The 16,091-nt window shown below is 38.5% G+C and overlaps 1 protein-coding gene across 1 annotated transcript in view; it reads right to left on the reverse strand.

The window, feature by feature from the left end:
- Nucleotides 1–15,825, reverse strand: part of MBNL3 (muscleblind like splicing regulator 3) — a 110,256-nt gene extending 94,431 nt beyond the window's left edge. Inside the window, exon 1 of the mRNA XM_081276505.1 lies at nucleotides 15,695–15,825. The gene's annotated coding sequence lies outside the window, so the exon portion shown is untranslated. The remainder of the gene's footprint in view (nucleotides 1–15,694) is intronic.
- Nucleotides 15,826–16,091: the final 266 nt, after the last annotated feature.

Genomic DNA, 16,091 nt, shown 5'->3' on the forward strand with positions numbered 1-16,091 from the left:
TTGATTCCCTCAAACCAGAAGGCTTAATTTAAATCAACTATATGGATTTGCCTTCCTTTTTAATACTGCCAATTACCAAGCAAACACTTGCAAATCCTTAATCAGAGGCTTAATAAGCTCATTCATTATATCATTTCAGTTATTATCTACTCAATACTTTTACCAGAACAAAGAAAAAATATATATCCTCAATAATTTAAATCTGAAACCATTTAGTATGCTTCCCTATTTAGGAGAGCATACAAATCTATTTCCTCCAGTGATGAGGAAGAAATGTAAACCAGAGAGTACATTTGCCTAGCAAGTTTGAGGCCTTGGCTTGGGTTGACAATGCAAAATAAACAACAACAACAAAAAAAGTGATAAACTTATACCAGAAACCATGAACAAGAAATTAAGAGCAAAACCTCTGTAGTCATTTTAGAAATCATTCAACAAATATTTTACCTCAGTATAAAAGGAAATCTTTTAATCTAAGTTACTGTTGATTTTGTTCAGTGTGCTCTCTTGGCACGAAGATGTCTTTAAACTATTTTGATTCCTGTTGATAGAATATTCTTAAATTCTTATCAACAAGTAATGTTTGCATAGTAGTTTGAAATGCAGCATAAAAAGCCAAAAGCCAAAACTTAAAAGAACACACACATCTATTATATATACATACACATATTTTGAGGCATATAGATTTAATGCAATTTAATCCTCAGATGTGGTATCCATTTCAACCACCAATTTCACCTAAGAAAGCTATTCCCTTGGAACATGTGGCAAAATAAACAATTTGAGAAATGCTGGTTTCGATCATTTGTACCTGGACAGAAACTTCAAAGACTTAAATTTTTCAACATATAATATAATTTGCATCATTTTCCTCTTCAGAGTAAAAAGAAATTTGCAGAACCTCAAGGAGCAACACTTTCTCTTTGACCAGAATCAATCTAAACATTAAATTCAAGGCAAAAATTAAAATTATTTTGTACCAATAATTATCAGTCTCTGAGACAAGAAACAAAATATATTCTACAAGAGAGAAGGGGAAGGGTGATTAAAATGAGGAGGATTGTATCTGGACCTGAAGTTATTTTTTTAATTACATGTTGAAATATAAAATCCATGAAAAACAGAAGTTGACAGATGCAACACAGAGAAAATGCTAAATGGTAAATTTCCAATATTATGAAGGACAGACACTGAATCCTAGTCTAAAGAAAAATTATGGAGTAACAATCACATCCTTGGTCATTATATTCTAGTCCTCATTATTTTTATAGCTTTCCCCACCCTCTTTTTCATTTTCATTGAGCCTGGGCGATAAAAAATGTCAGCCACATTTTCCCTAATTCAGTAACACTGTCTTGTTTCTGAAGCCATTTAAAAACAATCTTACCTGTTATTCTGGCTAAATTCCATTGTCTTTTTTGAAGGTTACAAACCTATCCCAGTTCTTTCATGACAAGCTTAATTCAATACGTTAAAGACAAGAAGAATAAGCAGGATCTAAAACTTAATATCACCAGGGATAAGAAGAATAAGCAGGATCTAAAACTTAATATCACCATGTATTAATCAGACTGCACAAATAATACTCTGCATATTATTAATAGAGATGTTGGGGCCACTCAGAACATATTTTGTGCTTGATGTACATTTTATATTCACTTTTGCCTCCTCATCTGCAAGTATATCTAAGTCATTCCCACTCTAAAAACAGCCAAAGCCTTTTTTCCCTTGATCCAATTTCTTTACATTCCAACGTTTCTTATCCTTCATCATCAAATACCCTATGTTCATTTTCCAACTTTTCATTTACTCCTCAACCTACTGTAAACTGGCTTCTGGTTTCCTCATGGGTCACAATGACCTCTTAAATTCCAAAACCAGCAGCCCCAAGTTACATAATTCCCATAGTATTTGTTGATTGCCCTCGTCTTCTAGAAACTTTCTTTCCCTTCTGCTTCTGTAACATGAAGATTCCTCCTTTCTTGGGATGCTTTGGCCACTCTGAGGGGTGAAGAATTAACTAACAAACATCTTGCTGCTATTTTCTCTGCATTTTGTACATGTTTAATCTAATGCTGTTATAGATTTTTTTACACAGCTTTCACTAGCATTTTATTCCACATCATTATATACACTTGACTCCCTGCTTTTCAGCCGCCTGTCAAGCCTCTTCTTCTGTTTTCCCTATCTTATTGGCGCACCATCCACCAAATAGCTAAACGTGCCTTTTGTTATATCAAGATGGGTAAGAGATTAGTGGGTTTTTTTTTTTTGACTTATGAGGAAATAAATGTCTTCACTGATAGAAGAGAGGTGGGCCATGGGCCATACAATGGTCCCCATGCAAAGAGGATATGACTAGATGAAGAAGAAATTATTTTGTTCAAGGAGGTTTATAAAAAGTGAGAACAGACTTAAGAGTATAATTTTAGTTTAATATCTATTAGATGCCAGAGAGTACCTGCCTGCAGAAAACAAATTGTATTTCATTACTAAAGAAAATTTTGTCATAACAAAATGCAAGTACGTAGCAGGGCATCTGGCACACAGTAATTGTTCAATAAATGTCAGTTGACTCTGAATAAACACCTATTATAGGACATTTTTATTGGGTGTGAAAATGGGGGCTCAAATTTTATTCCTATATATAAACTCCTGCCTACAGATATTAAGATTGATTTAAAAGTACAATACATTCCTGGAGGTGAAGGTGGTTGTAAACGCTGGTTCTCCTGCCACCCAAGTACTACAAGAGCCAAAATCACCCTGCCTGGGCCTGACACTATAAAGAAGTGTTGAGCAAAGTCTCAGGCCTCTAAAACCTTGAATGGTTAAATTTTCCACCACTATTCACACCAAGCTAAATCGGAAAGGGACCCTTATCTGCACAGAGGCCATTGCTGTTGTTTTTATTTTGACTTCCTATTTTCTAAATCTGTCTTACTCTAGAAAGCTGAAAGAATGAAATCTCAGAAGTCTAGACAGGTGTTTCACAAGATTTCCTTTACAGTAATATAAGGAAACCAACTTATTTCACTGTAGAAAACCCATGACACTTCAAGAAGGTTTTTTAAAATTTTAATTATTATCCAATATAAAAAAAAGATATGGAGTACAAAGATAAGAAGTAAAACTCCCCTCCAGAAGCCAAGAGGATCAGGCTTTTGTTGCCAAGACCAAGGAGTTTTCCTCACTCCTCAAGAAAGACTCTACTCATAGCAACACCAACTTCTTAACTTTCTTTGGGCCAAAAAGATTCTATAAAAATGAGAAATATGGTATAAGGGACCACTCAAACTAATGAGTAGTGAATTTTGTATCTTGTTCTCCTCTTCCTTCCTCTTCCTGCATTCTAGAAGAAAGTGTATCCCCACAGTCTCATTGCCTCCCATGGGAAATTTATGCACAATAAACAAAACAAACTCACCTGTTGAAGGCCTTCAGTTCCTGTGTATACCTTAAAGATTCAAATGCAATTTGGAAGGTTATTATACAACAGATCATAATAGTATTTCCCAAACCAACAGAAAAGCTCAGAATGCCTCATGAAATGATGATAGCTTGGGGTTTCTCTGGCTTTAGGACACCCTCTCACGTACTTCCACTTCTTAATATTCATTTTCCAAGTATTCCATAACAAAAAATCACAGAAGTCTAAATAGAAAAAACTGTAGCTGATACCCCCAAACAATGACTAATTTGGTTTGCCTAAAACACACAACTATACGCTGGCTGCAACTGGAAACTGCATTATTCACACTCAAACCACCCACCTTATTCAACCTACTCTATGCTATTCTGTAAATGTTGCTTACAGTAAAATAAATTCTATAAGGCAAAGGTAGCCTCTGGCACCAGAACATATTGTTATTGCTTTCTACACAGCTTTAGCAAACAGAATAAGAAATAGTTAAAACCTGTCACTCCCAGGGTACAGAAACACATGCAATTTCATCCATCAACATTTTTTAGTTTTTACTATGAAAAGTCATGCATATAGAAATTGAGGGTTTTTTGTTTTTGTTTTGTTTTCTTGGGGGGTGATGGTATAACTCTATTATGATACTTAATTTGTTTTACATCTCATTTCATAATTTGATTGCTAATTAGACAACAATTAGAGATGTAAGTCTTTTTCTATTTTTAATGAATTTTAAGTGTGGTCTGAGGAGGAAGTTATAAACTCACTTAAAATCACAGAATTTAGTAACAAACTCATCAGAGCCAACATTATATTTTATTCTCAGAAAAGCAACTTAAGTTTAACAATTAAACATCTATGATGGAAAGCCTAATTGGATTTCAAGTCCTCGGAGTTGAGAAAGCAGCATTTGAGCCTCTGAAGGACGTCCGCAGAAGGAGGCCTTTGGGAATGAATTCAACAGCAGACAGGGATTTAATAGCATTGGGAGAAAAAAGGGAGAGGGATGAAGGGAGGGTAAAGACAAGATCCTTAGGCTCCTGCTGAAGACACAATAGTGCCCCAGAAGGTAATATTTTCCTTTACCCAACAATTATTTAATTCAAAGTAATCTGCACAATTGTCCACGCTTCTAAGGATGATTCCATCTCCTGGTGAATTGAATACAGTACTTAATCTCATATCTGGCCATGGAAGTAAATCCTTTTTGTTTCCTACTCCTGGGTTCAATTATTGGAAAGGCTATGTGGCTACTGTTGTCTTTATTTGTACAATCATTCCCATTAATGCTCTTGGCATTTGAAAAACACACATAACTACCAAAGAACTTAACAAACATCACTCTGTATCTGCTCCAAAGCCCCCAGCATCTTTTGACCACTTTTCTCTCAAAAAATAAAAAAGAAGAAAAGGCATTTCTGATCCAGTCTGAATTAACATCCAACTAAACATTGATTTTAAACCTTTTTGACAGCAACAAATGGTAAGAAACATACTTTGCATCCTAACTCAGTACATATGTGCATGGATTACAAATAACAGACACACAAAATGCCTAATTTTAGTAGATGATACATTGATATTTCATGGAATTTTGTTTAAAAAAATGCCAAATTGCAACCAACTAGAGGGATTTCATTATGTGCTAAAGTTGTTGCCCAACACTTGAAAACTACAATGATAGAACAAATAGACTTTTCTAATATTACAAGGGAATGTTGTCAGATCCAAATATAGCAGGGCAAATCTTCATTTGACTTTTATGCCAGTAGTTCAGACTACAATAACTGAACCTGGACCAGCCTGAAATATATTTTTAGATTACCTATAAAGAAAGGGTTTGCTGAACAAAATAATAACGTCAAGAAAATGGAAGTATTTGACTTCTTAGATAGAACAAGCTACTTCTATGGTTTTGGAATTATTATTTAAATTCAGCTTGTTGCTAATTGTAATGAGTGTTAACATTCAAGTGAATAGGACATGTACTTAGAAAAACCTTGTTAGTTCTTAGTCCAAAACATCTTGTAAATCAGAACACTGTCTTTAATCTGAGTTGGCAAATATTTTAGTGTATTTTCACAATCAAACTTAAGAGTGTTCAAAAAATAAAATCATGTTTTAATGTATTTTTTTAGTTCATCAGTCACTTCTGTGTTTATAAATCTGCTTGAGGCATCATTTAAAAATAATAAATGTAGGGAGTATACAGTTTATTTGTAGAATGTTTTAAAGTTCAGAAAACCTTTTCATTTTTGTGAACTGGTAATGACTGGCAATCCCTGGATTACTGAATATTTAAAAAGCATATAATGACATTTGCCAGGCTCAAAAAAATGAAACTTAATATTTGGTTTGTTCTTCATGTGACAGATTACTCAATCCCATGAAGAAACCCAGGTGTCTGGCCTTCAACAATTGCCTCTATTTTAGAGGTCCAGCCCACCCCTGCCATCCACCACCAAGTTTGAAAGATATGAAAGAAATCAAAATTTTAAGGTAAAAAAAAAAAAAGCCAAGTTCGGAGGCGGGGGGTGTCATACGACCTTTATATGGAGGTACCTACTAAAAGAACTCAGAACAGATGTTTATCTTTTATAAACATTGAACTTTTGGCAAATTGAAGGCTTAGCAAGCTAAGGGAGTGAAGGACAGGCCAGGAAGTCCAGGGATTCCTGGATGTGAACCCAACCTTGATCTTAATTCTGTTTTTGCTCTAAATCAATGCCAAACTCTTCACACCTCAGCTGCTTTATAGCAGGAAAGAATTATACTGGGGAACAAAACTGTTTCCTGGGAATAGCACGGGTTATATAGTTAATATTTCAGCTCTCAATGTTACTTCCCCCAAAAGAAAACACTGTTTTCGAATATTATTTACCTTTATTATATTAGGGGAATCCAAATAGAATCTGTATGTCTTGCTAAACTGACCTTGAAAAGAGATCATTCTTTCCATTCCTTTCCAAGTTTTTGTTCACTTTAGTTATGATCAGTTATTCAACAAATTAGGAAATTCAATCATGTGATCTTACAAGTTTTAAAAGTAACTCTAACACCACTGCGTTGAACATTTTCAGGCACTTAATGGGAGGTTTGAAGGCCTCTGCTTTATTTGACCCTTCTCCACTGGGCCATCAACCTAAAGGAAATACCTTCCCCACTCATGTTCCCCTTTGGCAACCTATGGGAAAGAATTAATTTGTTCCTCTCAGGAAAAGAAGCTCCATTCTCAACACTACCAGGCCCCACATCCATAGCTAGTTCTGCTCTCACTGCTGTGGGCTTTTCAAAGGGCAGAATGTGGTTTCACTTTCTCCCCACCTCTCCATGAGAAAAGTGCCTTGGTCCCTTCGTGGCATTTAATGAAAGGTCCTCTCTCACTGGATTTGGACTGTTGGTCCTCCCAACTAGTCATTAACGGGCAGGAAATGCCCTCCTCAGCAATCACTATTGTGTAAATAAAGCTATAAACTTTTGAAGGCCCCTGCAATCCCAGACCCCAAAGCTGCACGTGTGTGTGGGGGGATCTTGATTGTAAAAGCACTGCCTTCCAAATTAAACTCGAACCACATGATACAGTTCATAAAATATACAAAACATGCAGTCCAGTGACAGATTTATTGTGGTCTTACAGAATAAAGAAAAAAAATCACTATATGGAAAACACAGCTACTTTTGACCCAAATAGCCCCCAAACAGGAAGCTTAAAGCAAATCAGCCAGCTGTGGCCTCAACTAAGTTATGAAGGAGACCAGGGCAACCAGTACTTCCTGTCATTGCTTGTCACCATTTCTGAGTGCTTCTATCTGAATTGTTTTCTTAGATGGCTAAAATTATTATGGAAATTTCTCCAGGGATAGACATAAGACAATAAGGAGGGCTATTATGTGATCTTGGCTTAAGAGTGAGAAATATAACTTTTACAGAAAAAAATAACACAGGTCACATATCTGATCACTTTAAATGAATATCAGAATGATAAGTACTCAGAATCAGACATGAGATAGCCTAGTTGTTTCCTGTTAATTTTTTATTTAAAAAATATTATTATCTTGATACTGGGAGTTGAACCCAGTGCTTTACTACTGAGCCATATCCCCAGTCTTTTTAATGTTTTAAAATTTTGAGACAGGGTCTTACTAAGTTGCTTAGGGCCTCGTTAAATTGCTGAGTCTGGCCTTGAACTTGCTGTTCTCCTGCCTCAGCCTCCCAGGTCGAGGAGATTAAATGTGTGTACCAACATGCCCAGCTCCTGTTAATTTAGGATCAAACCACAATTTTCATGTATCTGATTAGTAAATGATAGAACTTGAATACTACATTATCCCAGAGTAATAGCCTCTTAGATTTGCCTGCTCCCTCATCATCATCATCATTATCCCACAAAATGACTTGTGCAAATTCAATGTATGTGCAGGTATGAGAATCTTCTAATTGAATCACATTATAGATAATCATCATCATCACACTCTCCACAAAATACAGAAATGTTCTCATGTTTTTCCAGCACTGTGAAATGCTATGAGGGCTAGGTCACATTTTGTCTATCCTGTCAACTTCTCAATGACAAAGAGCTTTGGAGGGGAAGTTTCAGTAGGAAAGAAAAGCATTTTTAAAAATATTTTTAACCTTTATTTTATTTATTTTTATGTGGTGCTGAGGATAAAACCCAGTACCTCACATGTGCTAGGCAAGATCTCTACCACTAAGCTACAACTTCAGCTGGTGAAAAGCATAGTATTATTGTAACACTGAATCTCTCAGTATGTCCACATGAATTTCCCAGCAGGGCCAGGTTTACTTCGCTAAGCGAATTAATACATGAAGTTAATCCATCAGTTAAACGTCCCAGCAAGGGCTGGGGATGTAGCTCAGTGGTAGAGTGCCTACTTAGCATGTGTGAGGCCCTAGGTTCCATCCCCATTTTAAAAAGTCCCGCCAAAATCCAAGGCTCTTTTCAAAAATGGCTCTCCCTTGCAGAGCCTGTCAATCTGAGTCCAGCCCCTACCCTAGCTTGTGTGTTCATTGACTCAAAGTCTGTAGCTGAGGCTGCTGCTGTAGGCATTCAAAAAAGAGATTAAATCACATAGGCTCAGCATCCTAGCTTCCCTCCAAAGATTTTATGATTTTGAAGCCCTTAGATGTAAAACAAGACTGTACAATGTGCAGTTTTTTTTTCTCAAAATCACTTCTGAAAATAAATACTCCCCCTCCCTCTGGGATCCTCGTCAATATCAGACAGCAAGAATTTTGAGAACATCAGTGTGCCCTTTAATAAAAAAGGCATGCACAACAGGACCATTTATTGAATGCCTAGTTTTCAGAGGACAAATACAAACTCCTCACTTGGGTATGGAGGTGAGATGTGATCCCCACCTCTGTGCCATGAGTCTTGCTAAATGTATCTCTATATATTTTAAATATAATTCAAGAAAAAAATCAAAATATATGAATCCAATATTGTTTTTCTCTTTTTCTTAATTTTTTTTTTTTTGGTGCTGGGATAATGCAGGGGTGCTTTACCACTGAGTTACACCCCCATCCCTTTTTATTTTTTGAGACAGGGTCTCACTAAGTTGCTGAGGGTGACCTCGAACTTATAATCTCTTGCCTCAGCCTGGGGCGTTGCTGGGACCACAGGCATGAGCCACCGTGCCCGGCACGAATCCAATCTTAATAAAGCAGTTACCTTAATTTTATCTGACAATCTCATTTTCTCCATTTATAAAACAAATAACTGGGGAATTATAGGATATATGCCCAAGCTAATATTACAAATGGCCCTTTTGTTTTGCTGTTTTGTTTTCCTGCTTAAAGGCTGAAGACTACAAAACAAAATGTGAAATGTAAGCTCTCTGGTTCTTTGAGTCTCATTTTTGCCAATAGGTCACCCCTTCTACCGCTTTCCTCAACACACCTTCTTGTTTGGTTTCTTCATACTACCACATAAGGAGAAATTACAAGAGCTGTACCTAAGGACTGATGGTCCTCTGGGCACAAAAGATGATTGTGGTGGATCTGAAATGGCAGCTCTTTTCCCTTCTACTGTGTGGACTTTGCTTTCTGGATACTGTAAAAAGAGGCATTATTCACACCTGTATCTTGGTAAATAAAAACCGATGAAAATCCAAACTCTAAATGGGCAATCAGTGTCTGACTGAAAATGAGACAGCTTCCAGTATCCTTTTTGGGTTTCAGCTGTGACTTCATCACTTTCTAAACTATATATGACAGGAGGCACCCAAGCCCCAGTATTTCTTTTGTTCTTTTTTTATCTAGTAAAACAGTTTACAGAACTGTTTCTATATAACTTCGTGTTGAAGACTGATTTCCCTGTGATGGAGGGAATGTATACTAAGTGTAACTTCAGGCGACAGAAAAATAGCAGGGGCTTTCAAGCCAGTCCTCAAAATCTCAGCCCAAAAGCTGCCAATGCAAGCTTCTCCCTGTTTATTTAGAGTTGCTGCTGCAGCAACCTACATTCAACCTAGTGTTCACTGTTGTTGATGTTTTATCAATAAAAAAATAATGCTACCTAAAATCACAGGAAGAATGTTCACAAAATACAAGTACATATTAGAAAAATGAATCTATTCTTGGATTTACTTAAACTTTTACCGAGACCCGCAGGCACCCAGTAACCTACCTAATAAGGAGTTACTGGTACATTCAAGGACACCTGAAGGAGCCTAAAGAAACCTTTCTCAAATTCCCGCCCCATTTGCAGACGACACCAAGAAGCTTAGAATTCAGAGAATAGAATGAGAACAATTTTAATTCAATTTGAATAAGCCAAAATGGAAAACCAGATCCTTCAAACCAGCAGTCTCTAGGATGTTCCTATGGCCTAAGGAGATCAAATTGTCTGAAGTCTTTAGTGACAGCCCCTGCATTCTGTCTAAACTGCCTTTTTCTCAATTGGAGGTCCTTTCTTTCTGTAAGGCATAAATCAAACTGCCTAAAATCAGAAACAAATCACTTCTTCTGCTCATGAGCCATCTTAATGCTGATGCAAGAAGGATTTGAGAGTGGACATGATATTTTAACAAGCATGACTAATTGAGTCTTAAATCTCTAATCAGGCTTCTTTTTTCCCCTTTACACTTTGTTCTTGTGGCTGTTATAAAGAGTTCTGGGAAGCTGGGCTCTGTGTAACCCAACCCAATTTCTAGCTACCTAAGAGGCTGAAGCAGGAGGATGGCTTGAGCCCAGGAAGTAAAGACCAGCCTGTGAAATACAGTGAGTCTATGTCTCAAAATAATGAAAACAAATAGTTCTGGGGTTACTATGATTCTTGAAAAGCACTATTTACATATAATACACATAGATACTCATGCGTGTACATTTAAATCAAGCCTCTTTTCACTCTTTCTTCTTCTTGAGTTCTGAACAATGCATCCATCCTTTTTCTGAAAGTTAATTATATGGAGTTAAACATCTAGAAGCCTGGCTCTTTTTCTCAGCCTCAGAGACATAATACTTACATTAAATATTTCTTATAATTTTTTGTGAACATTTTTCTTTTAATTCTTAGAATTGGAAGAATGATTTAAAAATGTGTATTTTTTTCTATATTCTTCCAAGGAGAATTGAATACATAGCTGTAAAAATTGTTCTAAACTGACCACTAATTTATGCATTCATACACATATATTGTGTTTGTGTCTGTGGTCTCAAGCCATTTGGGAGTACTTTTATTACTCAAAAATAATGTCCAACTTCCTGGATTCTATTATTTTCCCCATCAATTTTTTAAAAACAATGTCACTCAATTTAATACCAAGTAGAAAAAATGATGGATTTTTACTGTGCCCTTACTAGAATGGCCTGAAAAGAAATATTTTCTGATCCCTTTTAGGTCCCATGGATGTCATTATCACCTGATAAGGTAATTGATACCTAATTTATCCTAATTCTCAAGATTGTATTTCCATTATTGTCACTTGGCTGTCTTGAGGCAATATATAACCACTCAGGAAGAGTAGGATGCCATATAACCATCTGGTTTCCTTTAGATCAAAAATTCCTCATTAATATAGATCTAACAGCCTTCTTCTTGGTCATACATCATGTTTTTTGGTTAGTTAGTTGATAAGCTACTTGCTCTCAGACAGGTTATTCTCATAGAAGGAAATTATCCATTTTATTTTATCTAAAGCTCAAATTTCCACTTTTTTATTTTTAGTTGTAGATGGACACAATACCTTTATTTTATTTATTTATTTTTGTGCAGTACTAAAGATCAAACTCAGTGCCTCACACATGCTAGGCAAGTGTTCTCCCACTGAGCTACAGCTCCAGGCCCTCGGGTTTCTATTTTCGAAGTGAGGAAACACAGCACACCTAAGGGGAGGCAGAAAAATCTCACAATGAAGCATAATTTCTGATTTCCATTTTCTTGACATAACAATACATTTATAATGGGGGAAATCTATCTGTTTAATCTAGTAGATGTTGTCATGAGAAAACTTGCCAGCATGGAAGCGCCTGGATAAAATAAAGGTGAGTGTATCCTGCCATCTCTTTTAGACATTTGATAGTTTTAACATGGCAGTGGCCATTATCTAACTTTAATTACAGGATCAAATTACGTGTCAAACATGTACTGTAACTTATTTTTGTCTGCTCTGCCCCAATCCCTGTTTGTAATCCTATCAGACAACATAATTTATTTCAAAACAGAGAAATTCTGCCACCTTCCTGAATTTATTGTAACATAAGTAGGATAAGTAAAATTTTATGAATAAAAATCTTCCATTACTTCAGGGCTTCTCACTCCCTTCCTTCCTTCTCCCCTTACCTCACATACAAAGACAGCTGGGTACAGAACCAAAGTGTACTTCAAACTATATTGTCAACATCTGTACAACAGCCGAGGGACTATCACTGATCCAGCATGTACAGTGCTGTACAGCCACTCAAAAGACAAAACCCTTTTTTATTCCTAAGCTGTTTTTTTCCCTTTTTCATACTGTCAAGCTGGACAGATAATAATGCACCTACTGATTAAAATAATGTCTTACACAAGTGCCTGTAAAGTACAATGAGAGGCAAGTAGAATACAGACAATTAGGGGAATATACATTCAAATCAATTTTAAAATTTAGATTCTTGTAAGCGCACAAAAAGTCTTCCATTTAAATTAAAAGCTGTGCCCAAGCATGCTCCTCGTGGGTTTATAAGCTATACATTTTCTTTTTAATTCAACATTTATTAAGCACCTACTTTGTGCAAAGTATTATTTAGGTGTAGGATAGGTGCAAGGGAATAATATAAAAGCTACTTTGGCTACCAGCTCATAACCATAGGTTTTATCCTCCTTAAAAAGCAGCTGTTGTGAAATGCCTGAAGTGGACAGTTGAGGGGGGAAAGCTATTTTATAATAGTCCTGGGAGTCATTATGAGTGCTTAAGGCAGTAAAGGAAATCAAAGAAATGAAGTAGATCTTAGAAGTAGAGCAAAGCATGCAGTCACCACCTATACCCCAGCACTATATCAGTTCTTTCTCAAAAAAAAAATTTTCTGACAAACTCCTTTCCTTGTTTCCATACAAGATTTCCAATCTCATCACTATATATGGCAGCAGAATGGTAACTGGCAAAATTTCCTCCTAAGTCTGTAACACCAATTTAGCTTGTCTACTCTGGCCTCAAGGTTTAGTATTTTCACTTAAAAAAAAAAAAAAGGATGCATTTGGTCCAAAGTTGTTCAGCAACAAGGAATCACATCCAGAATCAAAGCTTACAGAACTGGGATCTAAGCATTTAATCACTAAAAATGGAAGAAGTGCTTATTTGTTATCGTCCCATTGAAAAAAATCAAGTTAATCTATTGCTGTATGTATAGGAACCCTCAGGCATGAAGAAATGAACTGCCCCCACAGCCAGTCTCTCAAAAATAATCTTAAAAAGTGATGTGAAATTTACTATATAGTAAATCACATTGTAAGCAGTTCTGTTCTTTGTTTCTAGGTAGACTATAGCACCTGGGTAGAAAAACCATACCATGCTTTAATAGTTGCAAAGCAACATTCCCCCCACCCCACCCTTTCCAGACACTTGCTAAACTTAATGGAAAGAGTAAGTCCACTGTGCTGGGAGAAGTAAAATGTGGACTGGGATAGAATAATGTCAGCTGGTCTGTGGGCAAAAGACTATTTAGCTTATATTTGGAAAAGTTTTTATAAATATGAAAGCATCCCTCCAAAGTATTGCAAATTAAAAATTAAATTAATTTAAAATGTATTTAAACATCAAGGACTAAATCTGCATCAGTAAAAGACAAAATGTGAATATAAGAAGGAAAAATCCAAGGTCTCTTGAAAGTCTCAATGTCAAACATGCCTTTCATCCCAGGGGGGAGGGGAGAAAAGGAAAAACCCAGGCAAATTATATTAAGCATTGGTATCTAGTCATTGTACAGCTATATCAACAGCGTGCTTTCTGACCATTATATCACTAATCACCCAAAAACTTATTGGTTAAATGAGGAAGCCAGCATAGTGAAAAATTTCCAATCATTTAAAAATTAAATACTGCAACAGTTTAGTTTTAATTGATGCTTCCCCATGAACTTTATAGATGTATATGGAGAGGCTGCGGGGATCTGAGCCCAACTTAAAAATAGCAATTTAAGAATATCTCAGAGAAAACTCCTCTAAAACACACTAATTAGACCAATATGAATTTATATATTGTACCTATATATACCAAGCAATAGACAGTGTTCAGGAAAACACACAGTAGGTCTATCCCAATCATAAAACTACATAAATGAATCACTTAAATTCCAACTTTCATTTTTAGTCTGGGTTTAATTTCAGTTTCTTACCATAAAAGCATATTGTGTGAGTGTTAAAAGCTAAAGTTACCTTTTTAACACTCTCCTAAGATCTACCCAAAATCTACTCTCATTCCCTTCAGAGCCTGGCAGTAACAGTAAGCTGCCCAAATGTGTTGATCCAGAGCGGGAAGAGACCTGGTTTTTCAAGCAAGCTGTGGCACTGCTCACGATATCGGTATCGCAGTGGAAATGGTGAGATGGGTTGTTAAAAGCATTTGCTGATGGTATGCCATGCAAGAAGTTCCTTTCAATTTATTTAAAGAGATGAGAGCAAGGGGGAAAAAGAAGGAAAGAGGAGAAAAAAGGAGGGAGATAAAAGCTCTAAATTCCAACAAAGTTGCAGTATTAATATTCCTTCTATTTGCCATTTTGTAAAATAAAGTTTAAAACCATTGTATTTCTTCGCGTCCTAAAAAAGGCAGCCACTCTCACAAACCCCAACTTATCTCCAGCCTTACCTTATGCTGCTAGCGCAAACCCAGAGGCTAAGGGGCCCTGCTCTCAGCGGCAGCAGTAGGGGCAGCGGCAGCGACAGCGGCTCATGCCATGTGTTAGCGGCAGAAGCAAAAGCAGCGCTGCGCGAGGTGGCCCCGGTGCCGGGAGAGCCTTTAGCAGGGGTGTATACTGAATGCCGCCATTTTAAAGCGAGGTTCCTCAAATCATTAGATATAAGCAAATTAAAGCCCGCCCCACCTACATAACTTCAGGGCTGGGACGTGCTACCCGGCTCTGAGTCGGCCGCTGTGGGGTATAAAATGTCAAGTCTGGAGACACGCACGTGAGGACTCCCGAATGGAGGCGACAGTCCCTCCGCTTCCCTGTGCTTTTGCAAGCCTCCTTTCAAGCCCGGAGGAAAGAACATTTTATTTTCTGGACTCCACTGGGGCCCTTTCCTGGGTCCGGCAACGGACTGGGGGAGGGGACGGGGGACCCGGGCCAGCCCTCCCCCTTTCTCCCATCCTCTTGGTTCAGTCCACTTGGAGCACACCTCGGAGCGCCCCAGCTCCCTTGCAGCGGCGGGCGGGCGTGGGGCTCCCGCCCGGGCTAGAAGCTGCCATAGCAACCCCGGCCCAAACCCCGCCCGGTCCTAGTCAAAGGCGTGCCCTCCCGTCCTGGTCAGTGCCCTAAACCAGATGTCCCCTCGCGGAGTCCGCTGACCCGAGTAGCCCGGGCCAGGCCGCTGGGGCCACAGTTCTCCGGTGTCCTGCGCCTGACACACCAGTCGCGCCGAGGGAGCGGCGCTCGCGAGGGGGCTTTAGGCGCCAAAACGCAACTCCCGCGAAACTCTACAAGGCAGTGGAGCCGCGAGCGCGGGCAGCAAGCGCGCGGGGTTCAGAAGCGGCTCGCGGCCATCCCCAGCCGCCTGGCCCCGCCCCGCCCGGCCAGGTAGTGCGGCGCTCCCCGCATCGCCGCGGCCGCCGACCTCACCTGGCTAGGCGCTGGGCTCCAGCCTTGGCTCGCCGCTGAGGAACGCGCGGGAATTCGGGCGCGTGCTGCCTGGGCTCCGGCGCCCACCCGGGGACTCTCTGTCCTCTGCCTCCCTCTCGCTGCTCCCAAAGAGCGCCAAAAAGTCGCGCTCCTGATCACGCTCCGAGTGCGGGCACTTTCTTCCTGAAGGGCGCTGTTTCGTCGCGAAATATATTCTTTGTGTGATTCGTTCCTTCGTGCAGGGTTTTCAGAGAGAGCAGCGTGGTCTTTATTCTCAGGGGGTGTGGCGCCTCTCCCCCAAACCTGGCCGCCCAGCCCCCGCTGCGAATGCCCTTTGTCATTTCATTATTAAGGGAAGGGGGACAAATCATAACGCTGGGCTTATTCCAAAACGAAA

This window comes from Spermophilus citellus (assembly GCF_964194105.1).
Source record: "Spermophilus citellus genome assembly, chromosome: X".
Lineage (NCBI taxonomy): Eukaryota > Metazoa > Chordata > Mammalia > Rodentia > Sciuridae > Spermophilus > Spermophilus citellus.